Below are 14266 nucleotides of genomic sequence, written 5' to 3'. Positions count from 1 at the left end.
TGAGAAGCATGCGGCATGGCCTAGAGTGGCGCTCCCCCATCCCTCAAACCTCGGATCAGGCTGGGGAGCTTCTGTCTCATTATCAGTTGCCTGGGACAAACAAGGATGGAGGACATCAGGTTAAAGTGGCTGCCTCAATCAGAAGTTTCACAGTATTTAGTGTACAGAAAGTATTTTAAACTTGTTAGCTCATAGGGCAAATATTGGTTAGCTCAGTCTACGTTGCATGAACCCTCCTCTGGGACAGGAGACTCATGCGGTGACACAAACAGTCTTAGTTTTTGATGCATTTCTGCACAAAAGGTGCAGTGCTTTGAGAAGTAAGGAAAAGGTAGGGCCTGTTGCAATGCATGATCTTAAGTAGCACTGGATACAGCATTGCGCAGTGTATTCCAGCTTGGCACAGTTTTCAGTTAATGGCAAACACCCACACCGGGCCTCTTGGACTGTTAGCGTGAAATCCAGAAAGATGGAAAGAGTGATGTTCTCGTGTGTCAGAACGTCACTGTCTGCTTTTCTCAGGCCAGGTGGCAAACATTCTAGAGATAATTGAGCCCCATGTGAGAGGCTAGGACCCAGGGATCTGTAAGCCCTTTCCACAGCGAACAATGCGAAAAGCTGTCAGCTCCACAAAGGTATTTGAGAAGCCATATTGCCTATGTTTGTTGCCTCAGGCATAAGTATGACTCATAGGTTGTTGCATTATGATCTGGCTCCAAGTGCTCGCTCTTCACTTTTATGACATTTAGTACTTAAATGATGTTTACTATTTTTTTCATTGTAGTCAGCTGTGTTGCGCTACTTTCAGCTATAGTAATCCATTTTTCTTGCTTGCTGAGAGCAGTGGTTAGCGTGTCCACTCTGGAGTAAAGCATTTCAATCTTGTTATCTATAGATGTCAAGCTTTACTGGATATGTACTAGGTGCAAATTAATTTTGTCGTCATCCGTTTCCATGATGGCTCCCTGAGAGGATAATGCTTGTTCCGATGAGTGAGCTATGTCTGTCCTCTTGGTTTCAAAGTCCAATTTAGCTTACATGGTGTCATCCTTCCCCATCATGCATACAAGGGTATAGGCAATTGGGCACTGCATGAAGCTCCCAGATGCACAGTAGAGGTAGGATATGTGATCATTGGTGGATGCTGTGGTTGCTGCCGGAGCTCAGCTGTGAATAGAGGGCACACGCCCTACAGTACATATGCTGCAGATCTCAACATTCTCAATGCAGTCCACTTCTCTCCAGATCACCCCAACGTCGCTAGGACGAGGGACTGGACACCCGACAGAATTTTACACAATGAAGGCATTGAAGTCTATGTCCACTTTTGCTCCTGGCACTGGAAATACAGCAGGCTACCCTCAAGGTTAGTCCCAGTAATGATGCACAGCAGCCAATCAATTTGCTTTAGGGTTTCAAGGGGCCAAATGCAATGCAAGAGCCCATCCCAGGCCAAGCAATTGCAGTGGGGCCAAGCTGTGCTGTGTAGCACCTGTACATACCACAGGGGTACTTTAAAAGGATATATGGGCCTCAGTGGTGGGCATCAGTAACATGCCGAGATGAGGGCGGCCCTGTCCTGACCCAAGACACCCCAAGGCCAAGCAGGCCCCTCTCAAACTCACAGGGCGCTCACCTGTCCCCATGGACATATATATTTTCCTCAGTGCCACTGCGGAGAGTAGGATCTGCTTTCTATGGTTACCCCCACTTTTTGCTGTTGTTTCACTGTTTTTCGAATTTAGTCTGGCTGTGTCCCTGCTATCCAGGACCCCAGCCTAGCTGCTTCCTCTCTAAATTGATTTCATGTACAATAGGTACACTCCAGTTTGGTTACTGGGGTACCCTTGTGAGCCGCTAGTATATGGTACACTAGGTACTAAGGGCATAGGTACCCCAGAGGCCTACCAGGGGCTGCTGCATGTATTATGCCACCCCTGAGAAGCCTTCCAAAATGACACTACAGGACTGCTACTGCAGCCTGGGTAAGGTGGTGCATGCACCCCTTACTAAGATATAGGTTACCTATATCTACCTTTAATCACTGCAAATATAGTCACTCCTATGGCAGGCCTTATCAATCCTGAAGGCAGAGTGCTTGGTTTTGTGTGAGAGGGTGCCAATGCATGAGCTTGGCCCCCATTGCAGCTTTCAGAGCCTATTCTCTGAGACTGTTCAGTGATGCAGCGAGACCATATACTCTTAAGTGCATTATAATCTTGCGGTAAATGCTAACTTTGGAATGGCTGCATGGAAACATGTAGTGTTGGGTGTCAAACACTTTGGAATCCTACCCCCCCCCCCAGCCAGTCCTGGCAGCGGGGGTAGAATTCCACCCTTCTAGGGGGAGAGACATGTACACACTGGTCTCACCGGTAATAGTTTAAAAGAGCCCTGGCATCACAAAATGGATGCTGCAGCCACAGACACGAGTCTGGCCTCCTGCTGCTGACCGAACCTCCGGCAGGGGAGGCCTGGACAATAGGTTTCTTGTCACAGGGCGGTGTAACTACCTCCCGGACAGGCTTTAGTGTATTGGGGCTGGGTGGGTGCACTCTGAGAGTGCTTTGAAGTCAGCACTGGGGGCACATTTGGTGTCCCTGTGCATAGCCCAGTTCAAACCGGTTGCAGGGGCTACCAGCCCCTGCTCTGTCTCAAAACTGGACAAAGGAAATGGGTGTAGCCACCCCTCTTTCCAGACCCTCCCATAGGTGGGTCCCCAGAGTATGTCCAACCCCTTTCTTTAGTTTAGTCCATTGTTAATTGAGGCCGTCCTGAAGGGTCGGGGGCTCCGGTACTTGGAGGTTTGTGTTTGGATATATATATATATATATGTCCAAGGAAAATTCTCCAATCAAAGGGAGCCCCCATCCTGCAGGGCGGCTTCACAGAAAGGGGCATGGAGCATTCCATGATTTGGCACACCAAAGAAAAAGAGCAGTGAAGCCCAACTCGGTAAATCACTGGCTTTATTGTGTCTCAAGGGTGGCAGAGCATCAGTCCTTACGCGTTTCGGTTGTTGGTCATGGCCTTGCTCACAGGTGAGGAAAGTCTCATTGAATAAACTCGCACCATTTAAATCACAATGATCACGTGACCCAGTGCAATCCTACATTTCCAAAAATGCACCGGGGTGTTGATGCAAACTGTGGTAGATGTACAATAATGCTGAATAGCATCTTGATGCCACAGTCTGATTAAAATCATTGCCCAGTGCTTGGACTGTGATGTAATGTAGATCTTGCTGGATAGCGTCCCAAATCGCAGTTTAAAAGTCTGCATGCAATGTAATGTTAAAAAAATGAAATGTCACATATAAATTGTGTAGCGTTTACCTTCCATGTTTAAAGTCCTCATGATGTACTGCCCATGGTATCACCATATCTTTGAACACAATGGCAGAGAGTCCAAGTTGGCAAGAGGAGACATAACTTCTCTAGTACTCCCTATCGCACTGTCGTGCAAAAATACCTGGGAAATCCTTTTTGTCTGCATGTCGTCACACGGGACATATATTTATATATCTATGCATATATAGAAATATATATATGTGTGTGTGTGTGTTTATTTTTTAACCTCTACCCACTTCCTACAACCAAAAATTATCCTTACCTCCCTTTACTTGTAACCACCTTTAAACCCTAAAGTCATCCTTACCTCCCTTTATCTCTGTGCGCACATAAAAAATTATCTTATTTACAAAAATACTTACCTGCCTGATAAATTGCTGTGTGACAAATGTAGAAATACTTAATTGTGTGGCAAATGGATGCATGTAACTGATGCGTGGTAAAGGCTGGTTCCTGTGTGTAATATTCATTTTAGTTACTTCATTTTTAGTCCTTATCATATCCTTTCAGAATATGTAATATTAATTTTAATATTTAATATTAATTTAATTTACAGCTGCTCAACATAAGTTCAATGCAAGCCATATTCATTTAAACAGGGGTCATACTCATTTAAACATGGCTTGTGTTCATTTCGTTATGTGGTTTATTCATTTCAAAGCATGCTACATTTATCTCACATAGTTTCATATTTATTTCAAAAGGTGTCATATTAATTTTAATAAATGTCATGTTAATTTTGATGTGGGCCATATTAATTTCACCAGGCGTCATATTCATTTCAAAGTGGTTCATATTCATCTTAGAATGTGTCCTATTCCTTTCAATGAATGTCATATTTATTTCAATGGATGTCATATTCACCTTAACACCTGCCATACTATTTTCAACATGGGTCATATCCATTTCAACATTGGTCATATTCATTTCAGTACATGTAATATTTGTTTTGATGTGCATCAGATTAATTTCAAAGCATTATATATTCATTTTGACAGGTTTCATTTTAATTTCAGCATTGGTCATACTTTTTTTAAGACAAGTTGAATATATTTCAATGGGGCTCATATTAATTTCATTGCATGTCATAGTCATCTTAGCATGTATCATACTCCTTTCAATGGATGTCTCATTCATATAATAACACATCTTGTATTCATTCTAACATGAAACATATCCATTTCAACAGGTATCATAATCATGTTAATGTGCATCATATTACTTTCAATGTATCCAGTCTTCATTTTGATAAATACCATGTTCATTTTAACGTTATTTGTATTAATTTTGAAACATGTCAAATTAATTTCAATGAAGCTCATATTCATTTCAACACATTGAATATTCATTTTAGCATGTGTTATATTCCTTTCAATCAATGTTATATTTATTTCAATGGATACCATATGCATATTAACGCTTGTCATATTAATTTTAGGATGCAACTTTTCCAGTTTAGCACATGTCATATTCACTTCAATATGTGTCATATTCATATCAATGCAAGCCATATTCATTGTGACAAATGCCATGAGAATTTCAGCTTGGTCATACTCTTTTTAAGGCATGTCAACTTCAATTCAATGGGGCTTATAATCATTTCAACACAAGCCAGATTCATTTTAAATCATCTTCTATTTATTTCTGTATATCTCATATTCATTGGAATCTGGGTAACATTAATTTCACCACAATTCATATTCATTGCAACATGTGTAATGCTTATTTCAGTTTATGTTATATTATTTTCAATGTGCATTATATTCTTTTCAGGATACAATATATTCATTTCAGTAACTTACATTCATTTCAATGTCATATTCATTTCAATGCATGCCGTATACCTCTTGGCATATGTCAGTCATTTCAAGAAATATCCCATTCTGTCTGATGCATATTGTATACATTTCAGTGATAGCTATATTATTTACGGTGAGTGCCATATTTATTTTAGCATGATTGATATGTATTTCAGTACTGCTCTTATTCAGTTTGTACTGCGTTTTATTCATATCATTCACTAAGCAGCATATTCAATCTGCCAGGTTTCATATTTGTTTTGATTCAAGTCAGATTCACTCTGCCAGGTATCATAATTATTTTGACACATATTACATTCATTCTGGTGTGTGTCATATTCATCGTGCAGCAGGCTATGGATTTCAGAAGGTGTCCTATATGGGGATCTGTAATTTTGACATGAACGGCTTCCCATAGTTTTGTACTATTAGAAAATATTAAAGTCACTGTTTTGAATATTATTGAGGCCGGATGTTTACTTGATTTCTATTTTGAAGCGTAATGTTAGGTAACTGATAGGGAAGTGTTTGTATTTCTCAAAATATATCCTAAGAAAGTTAGATTAAGACAAATAATTAGAAGAATCAACCCCCGCATGATGAAGGAGGTCTTGCTAAAGTTAAACAAGCATTCACAAAGCCAATAGTTTTGGCATCTGTATAGTGAAAGGGTCTTAGCAAGTTTCCGTGCAGCTGTCAATACATTCCTGTCATCTTCTGTAACTGTGCAGTGCCGATGACGGAAACGTTTTGACAGACGCAAATGAAAAGAAAATGCTTCTGGCGAAACCACATGAATCATTATTATCTTTTCGAAAATCAAATTCGGGACACGAGGGGGGAAACCTCCCTGGCAGTCAGGTTGATTTTTTGTATTGCTGTGCTGTAATGCCCGGGCACACACCTCACTGGCATAACAGCAAAACAAAGTAAAAGTACATGACGCCAATGGTTGGTTATAGTCCACTAGACACCAGGGATTTTACACTGATGCCAAAAAGGAGTGGCCCACCCTGGCAATGGGCCAGGCACCATCCCAAAAAGGGGAATACATTTCTTTCTGCCCCTCCCCAGAGGGGTACAAAGTGAGTGTTTTCCCCACCCCCATGGAAGCACAAAGCCCACTACACACAAAGAGAATTCAAGATGGCTTCAACAGAACAAAAGAGAAAAAAAAGAGGTGGACCATCCACTTTGAAATCAAAACAATGCCCCCACTTCAGATGGGGAAATAGATTTGGGATGTTCCCTCCCAATCTGCCCCTGTGGGAAGTAGAAAGCTCACTAGATCTCCCATGTATCTCTGGTTAGAAAGACTGTTGGACCCTTTCTGAAGTGGGGACATGGCCCAATGCCAGGGTGGCCCATTATCACCCTGCCCATTCTTTTTGCCCAGGAAATAATTTCTGGTATCTACTTGCTTTTCTGCCCCCCGCCCCCGGGTAGCAGAAAGACTATATTGCCCCTTTGGGGGTGGGGTCTTAGCCCGAAGTAAGAGTGGGCTAACCCACCCCTTTTTTCTGCCCCAGTGTAAAATCGATGGTGTATGGTGGGCTTTTAACCCACCCTCTCACAGCGGGCAGATAAGGGGGCAAACCCCCTATCTGCCCCCTGGTGAGGACAGAAAGACTGATTTGCCCCTTTTAAGTTGGTCTCCAAATATATACATATGTTTGTATCGAAGTTAAAGGCAATTGCATTGCATATGTCACACAAAACAGTCTCTGCCAGTGTAGCACATAGATACAAAGGTAACAAACTATGGCTGTAGGAGAGACTAGCACAAGGAGATGGCTCAGCTGTCCGGATGGCTGAGTGAATGAAAGTCAAGATGGCAAGGGAGATAGACATGACTGTAAGTGAACTGTGTGACAAAAATCAGTTGTTGGGCTCATCAAAGCCAGAACGGCCCAGATCTGTGGGTTGTAAGGGTTAATATAAAATAACAAATTATTATTATTGGTATTACTATTAGTATAACTTCTTAGCTGCTCAGGCTTTTCTACATCCCTGTGCTGAGCCCTCTTTTTGATGTTTGGGCACTTCACGCTTAAGCCTTCTTAACTTCTTTACACGAACGGTATCCATGCCCAATTTGTGTACTTTTTTCTCGTGTCTTAGGGATTCTAACGGTACCCAGGGGTTGTGGATTTCTCTAGAGGAAACAGAGAAAAAAGGCAAATTATAGCAAACCTACAAAAAAAAAAAAAATGGAAAAAGGCACTGTGCAAGAAAGTGTGTGTGTGTGTTTTTTCACAGTCCTAGGATCACCATTGCGATTTAGACAGAATATCAGAAACAAAAATATCGTGGACCACAATATCATGTCAAGAATATCAAGGACCTGAGCCTGGTGAGATTGTTGAGTGTTTTGCTGACCACCTCCGTGCAGTGTACTCCCCGGTGTCTGATAGAGATGAGGACGACTCTCGTCTTCTGCTTCGGGATATTGCCCTGCCCGGCTTATCCGTCGAGGACCGCGAGCTGATGGATGCCCCTTTGTCTGTCGAAGAGATAGCTACTGCGATTCGCTCCCTTCGCTCGGGCAAGGCTATGGGCCCCAACGGTCTGCCGATTGAACTATATAAGTTGCGCCCGGATAAAATCGCGCCTTTCCTCCGTCATATGTTTCAGGAATCGCTCGAGAGGGGTTCCCTTCCTGACGACCAGCGTCTGGCTACTATAGTGGTGATTCCCAAGGAGGGTAAGCCACGTGACCGCTGTGCCTCCTATAGGCCTATTTCCCTGCTGAATGCCGAACCCAAAATCCTTGCTAAGGTCCTCGCCAATCGCTTGCTGAGCGTTATATGTGACTTGATACATCCGGATCAATGTGGCTTCATCCCACATCGTAATACCGCTCTCAACTTACGGCGTCTGCACGGCGTCCTCGCTAGGGCTGAGTACTTCGCTGAACCGGCCATATTGGTTTCCCTAGACGCCACGATGGCCTTTGATACCATTGAATGGCCATTTCTTTGGGCCGTCTTGGCGAAGTTTGGTTTTGGGGAGGGGTTCCTTAGCTGGGTGAAGCTCCTTTATGCTGGACCAATGGCTCAGGTGGTTGTCAATGGGCGGGTTTCTCGGCCTTTCGCTCTCGGGAGGGGAACTAGGCAGGGGTGCCCGTTGTCCCCACTGCTCTTTGCTCTCGCCCTGGAACCACTCGCTGCCTGGCTCCGTTGGGAGCCCTCGATTAGAGGGCTCCGGTGGGCCCCGGGCTTCGAGGATCGGGTTTCATTGTACGCGGATGATATTCTCTTGTATCTCACCTCACCGCGGAAGTCGCTCAATGTTCTCTTTGATGTCCTTACTTCCTTCGGGAAAAACTCGGGTCTGATAATCAACTGGTCCAAATCTTGTGTGTACCCTATCTCTGGTGGTCTTCCTCTCTTGCCGCCTCGGCTTCCGCTCCAAATATCTCAGTCCGGCTTTAAATACCTGGGGGTGTACGTTTCGTTGGATCCGGCGGTCCGCTATGAGCAGAATCTCCTGTCTCCACTCCGGCGTTTGAGGGCAGATACGGCTCGGTGGTGTAAGCTGCCCTTGTCTCCGCTTGGTCGCGCGGAGCTGTTTAAAATGATGTCCCTTCCCAGATTCCTTTATGCACTCCAGAACTCCTTCGATGTCATTCCTGCGGCCTACTTTAGGGAGGTGGAGAGTTTGCAGAGGAGACTGGTTTGGGACGGGCGATCGCGTATCGCTTTGGCCAAGCTGACTCTTTCCTGGTATGACGGGGGCATCGCGCTTCCTGATATTAGACGGTACTATTGGGCCTGTGAGAAGTTGGCCTGATATGTAGTGCTCACTATTCTAGTGATCACTGTGTATCATTCCAAACGACCCTTATTGATGATTGGTTGTAAGTCAACCTTTTAGACCAGCTATCCTAGTAGCGTGGATACGAGCAGTCTTAGGCTAAACTCTAGAGGGCGTGTTAAGCCAGCTGTTTACCATCACATATACCCCTTGAACACCAAGTGAAAGGACACCACACAAGTTGTTATGAAAATAAAAGGATATTTATTTATAACAAGACTACCCTGGCTCTTTATGAGTCAGGGAGCTAAGCACACTACAAAACTCTTAGAAAAATACTTCAGTTGCACAATTTACACAAATGCCCGAGGGGCACGAGAAACCATCTACACTAACAGTGAAATGCGAATGGTTAGAGTCTGGAGGTACTGATTCCGGAGTGATCCGATCAGTGGGACTAAACGAAAAAGGAACTGGACACTTGTAGAGCGAACCTGCGATGGAGCACCGAGATGCTCGAGTTACCTAGCCCGGAGGCTGCGGCTGCGTGAAGTTCGGCAAGATGTCGGGAGTCCTCGTGTAGTCTCAGGAGCCTGAAAGAAGAAGTTGCTGGCAGGCGACCAGTGACGATGTTCAGAGCGATCCAAGCCTGGATCGGTGATGAAGGAAACCTGAAAGCAGAGGGGACTCAGTTCTCAACCGCTAGCCAGCGATCGTGTGGGTACCAGGAGGGTACCGGCTGAAGTCACCTCGACCAGGTGAGTGGGTGACGTCGGACTCGGCTGTTCCTCGGACCAGGAGGCGCGGCGGCGACCAGGATTGAGGGCGAGCTGTCCCACGAAGGTGTCTGCTGTCGATGGTGCTGGGCCCAGGAGGGGGCAGCGGATCTTGGCAGTGGCAACCCAAGCGGGGGAGTCAAGATGGCATCGGGAGTGGACCAGGAGGGTCCGTGGTACTCCGCTGTTGAAGGGGAGCAAGAGCCAGTCTGGAGCAACCAGACTAGTGATGAAACAAAACGTGGTGCGTCGTGAAGAGGGCCACAAGCCGGTCGGCAAGTGGTCGGACAACGCGGTGAACAGCAAGGAGCGGAAGGGCCCCCACGCAGATCTCGTGGATGCTGGGGAGACAGACTTCGATGCTGGAGCTGCTCAGGGTTTAGGGCTTCTCAAACCCTAGGTGCACTCACTCGAGGGTCCCTCGGTGGGCGTGCTAGATAAGCGTCGTGCAGGTTCTGAAGATAGCCGGTCCCGCAGGTCTCGTCACACCTACGACTCTCAGCTGGGCTGATGAGGTAGGTAAAAGGTCAGAGATGGCAGGGAACTCGGGTCTCGTCGAGCTGGGCAGTCTTGATCCGTAGGAGAGACTTACAGCAAACCGCAAGCGCTTAGGTGGTGCCTGCTGGTGCAGGGTGGCTACTCCTTAGCCACAAGGGAGAGTCTTCAGAAATAGTCAAGAGTTCCTTTCGTGGAAAGTGGTTCGTGATTCGGAGTTATCCGATTATCTGATTATCCAATTTGGGAAGGGGACTCGCTCCTACCTTTATTCTAAGAAAAGGGTCTGGCCCGTGACTAGGTTCTACCTATGGGTGGAGCCAGGAGGGGGGTGGTTACACCCCTAACCTTTGTCCGGCTTCGCGCCAGCTCAGGGGCTGGTGTGCCCCCGAAACTGGTTTGAGCCGGGCTATGCACAGTGAGCACCGGGGTGCCACTTGCAATCACCTTCCTTTCAGCCCTGCCTACCTGGGATACACAAACCCTGTCTGGGACGGTGCTAACACCGCCCTCGACAGGAAACCCTTTGTCCAAGCTCCCCTTGCTGGAAGGTCCCCCAGCAGCAGGAGGTCAGACTTGTGTCTGGTGGCAGCATCCATTTTGTGATGCTGAGGCTTGAGTCAACTTTAACCGGGGTTCAAGGTTACTCCCATGTCGTGTCCCTCTAAAAGGGGGGAATGCTAACCCCGTCACCAGGACTGGCGAGGGGTTTGTATTCCCATTCGTATGACACCTTACTCGACATGTGTAGGTGATGTGAGGCCAAAGTTAGCAAATAACCGCCAGGATTATAATGCATTAAAAGTAGTTGGCCCGCGTCACCATGGAACGGCTATTAGGACTTGGTTCCGCGAGCCGTCGACGGGCTCAGCTCGCGCCAGAGCACCGTCCCACATGATTCCCTGCACTCTGCCTTCAGGATTGATAAGGCCTGCTATAGGAGTGACTGATAGGAATCCATGTGTCCATTTTAGGGTTTAGGTGTAGGAATACTACACCTACAGCAACGGGTGATTACACCACGTGGCCCCAGCTGTCGTGCAGCCAGTTGTGTCAGATTTGGGCGGCCATTCCAGGGGTGGCATAATACATGCTTCAGCCCCTGGTAGGCCCTGGGTACACCGATGCCCTGGATACCTGTGGTATGCTGAGACAGGGACTGACAAGGCGGCCCAGTTCCAATTAGTGGATGCACCTAGTGTACATGTGTGTAAATTTCGAGAGAGAACAGCTAGGCTGTGGGTCTGATTGGCAGGCCCACAGCCGGGGAAAGTCGTAAACCAATGAAGCAAAAGCAAAAAAATCTGGGTGATCATAGGATTGCAGACCCTACTCTCCTACATGACCCCCCCCCAAACTTCGGGACAATAAGCTAACCTTGACCAGGTGAGTCTTCTTGCTCTAAGTGGAAATACCTGGAGAGCCCATCTGCATTGCCATGATCAGTGCCAGGTCTATGCTCCACTGTGAAGTCCATCCCCTGTAGGGAAATGGACCACCTAAGTAGTTTGGGGTTTTCACCCTTCATTTGATTTAGCCACAAGAGGGGCTTATGGTCGGTCTGAATCTTGAAGTGAGTGCCAAACAAGTATGGCCTCAACTTCTTCAGGGCCCAAACCACAGCAAAGGCCTCCCTCTCAATAGCTGACCAATTCTTCTCTCTGGGGGTCAGCCTCCTGCTAATAAAAGCTATGGGCTGGTCATGACCATCAAAATTCAGTTGCGATAGAACAGCTCCCACACCCAGCTCCGAAGCGTCTGTTTGGACAATGAATGGTTTGGAGTAGTCTGGACTCTTTAGGATAGGTGCTGTGCACATGGCCTGCTTTAGGTCATCGAATGCCTTCTGACAGCTTGCTGTCCACTGAACTTTTTTTGGCATCTTTTTACTTGTCAGGTCGTTTAGCGGGGTCACAATGGATCCATAATTTCTGACAAATTTCCGGTAACCAGTCAGGCCCAAGAAAGCTCGAACCTGAGTCTGGGTGGTTGGAGGAGCCCAGTCCTGGATGGCCTGTATCTTGCTCTCCAATGGTTGAACCTGGCCTCCACCTACAAGGTGGCCCAGGTATACAACCTGTGTCTGCCCTATCTGGCACTTGGTGGCCTTGATAGTGAGGCCTGCCTTCTGCAGGGCCTCTAACACTTTCCTCAGGTGGACCAGGTGATCCTCCCAGGTGGAGCTAAAGACAGCGATATCGTCCAGATACGCCGCACAGAAGTCGTCCAACCCAGTGAGAACTCGATTCACCAGCCTTTGGAAGGTGGCAGGTGCATTTTTCAAACCAAAGGGCATTACCACGAACTGATAATGCCCACCCGGGGTAGAAAATGCTGTTTTGGGCTTGGCCTCCTCAGCTAACCTGATTTGCCAATACCCAGCTGTCAGGTCAAACGTACTTAAGTAGTTGGCCGAGGCCAACCGGTCGATAAGTTCGTCTGCTCTTGGTATCGGGTGGGCGTCGGTCTTAGTGACCGCATTGAGACCTCTGTAGTCCACGCAAAACCTCATCTCTTTCTTACCGCCCTGGGTGTGAGGTTTCGGCACGAGCACTACGGGACTAGCCCAGGGGCTGTCCGAGGGTTCAATGACTCCCAGCTCCAACATTTTCTGCACCTCTGTCTTGATGCAGTCTCTGACATGATCAGGTTGCCGATAGATTTTACTCTTTACGGGCAGACTGTCCCCAGTGTCGACCTCGTGGGTACACCACTTGGTCTGACTGGGTGTCAGAGAGAACATATGTCGAAAGGATTGAAGAACCTGTTTACAATCCTCTTGTTGATGTCCAGAGAGGCTGCCACAAAAGACAACACCATCTACTGATCCATCGTCAGGGTTCTGAGAGAGCAGGTCTGGGAGAGGGTCACTCTCCTCCTCCTGTCCCTCATCTGTGGCCATGAGCAAGCCCATGCCCTCCCTGTCGACATATGCCTTGAGCCTGTTTACATGGAGCACCCTGTGGGGGCTCCGGGGAGTTCCCAGGTCTACCAAGTAGGTGACCTCTCCCTTTTGCTCAATGATCGTGTGGGGCCCAGACCATTTGTCTTTGAGGGCTGCTGGGGCCACTGGCTCCAGCACCCACACCTTCTGTCCAGGCTGGTACACAGTCAGGACAGCCTTTTGGTCGTGCCAAGCTTTCTGTAATTCTTGGCTCGCCTCCAGGTTTTTAGACGCCTTCTCCATGTACTCCGCCATCCGCGAGCGGAGACCGAGCACATAGTCCACAATGTTTGATGCCGGCTTCCTGAGAGGTCTCTCCCATCCTTCCTTTACCAAACAAAGGGGTCCCCTTACAGGATGTCCGAACAGAAGCTCGAAAGGGCTGTAGCCAACCCCCTTCTGCGGGACCTCTCTGTAGGCGAACAAGAGGCAGGGTATCAGGACATCCCATCTCCGCCGAAGCTTTTCAGGTAGTCCGTGAATCATCCCTTTTAGGGTCCTGTTGAATCTCTCAACAAGCCCATTGCATTGTGGGTGATAGGGTGTGGTGAACTTGTAGTTGACACCACATTCCTTCCACATAGCAGTCAGATATCCCGACATGAAGTTTGCACCTCTGTCTGAGACGACCTCCTTAGGGAAGCCCACTCTGGAGAACACTCCAAGTAGGGCCCGTGCCACCACAGGTGCTGTAGTGGTCCTAAGGGGGATAGCTTCAGGATACCTGGTGGCGTGGTCCACCACCACCAGTATAAACTTGTGCCCTGATGCTGTCTGGGGTTCCATTGGTCCGACAATGTCGATCCCCACTCGTTCAAAGGGTACCCCCACCACTGGTAGTGGTATGAGGGGGGCCTTTGTCGTGCCACCTGACTTACCACTGGCTTGGCAAGTGACACAGGAGCGGCAAAACTCCTTCGTATCTTCGGACATGTGGGGCCAGTGAAAGTGTGGAACAATTCTGTCCCAAGTCTTATTCTGGCCTAAGTGACCTGCAAGGGGAATCTCGTGGGCCAAGGTGAGAAGGAAACCTCTCAGAGACAAAGGGATGACCAGCCTCCTGGTCGCACCAGGTTTGGGGTCTCTTGCCTCGGAGTACAGGAGTCCATCGTCCCAGTACACTTTGTGGGTACCTGTGGCGTTCCC

This window comes from Triturus cristatus, chromosome 6 (genome assembly GCF_964204655.1).
Source record: "Triturus cristatus chromosome 6, aTriCri1.1, whole genome shotgun sequence".
Lineage (NCBI taxonomy): Eukaryota > Metazoa > Chordata > Amphibia > Caudata > Salamandridae > Triturus > Triturus cristatus.
The sequence above is the reverse complement of the archived record's forward strand: the minus strand, read 5'-3'. Positions refer to the sequence as shown.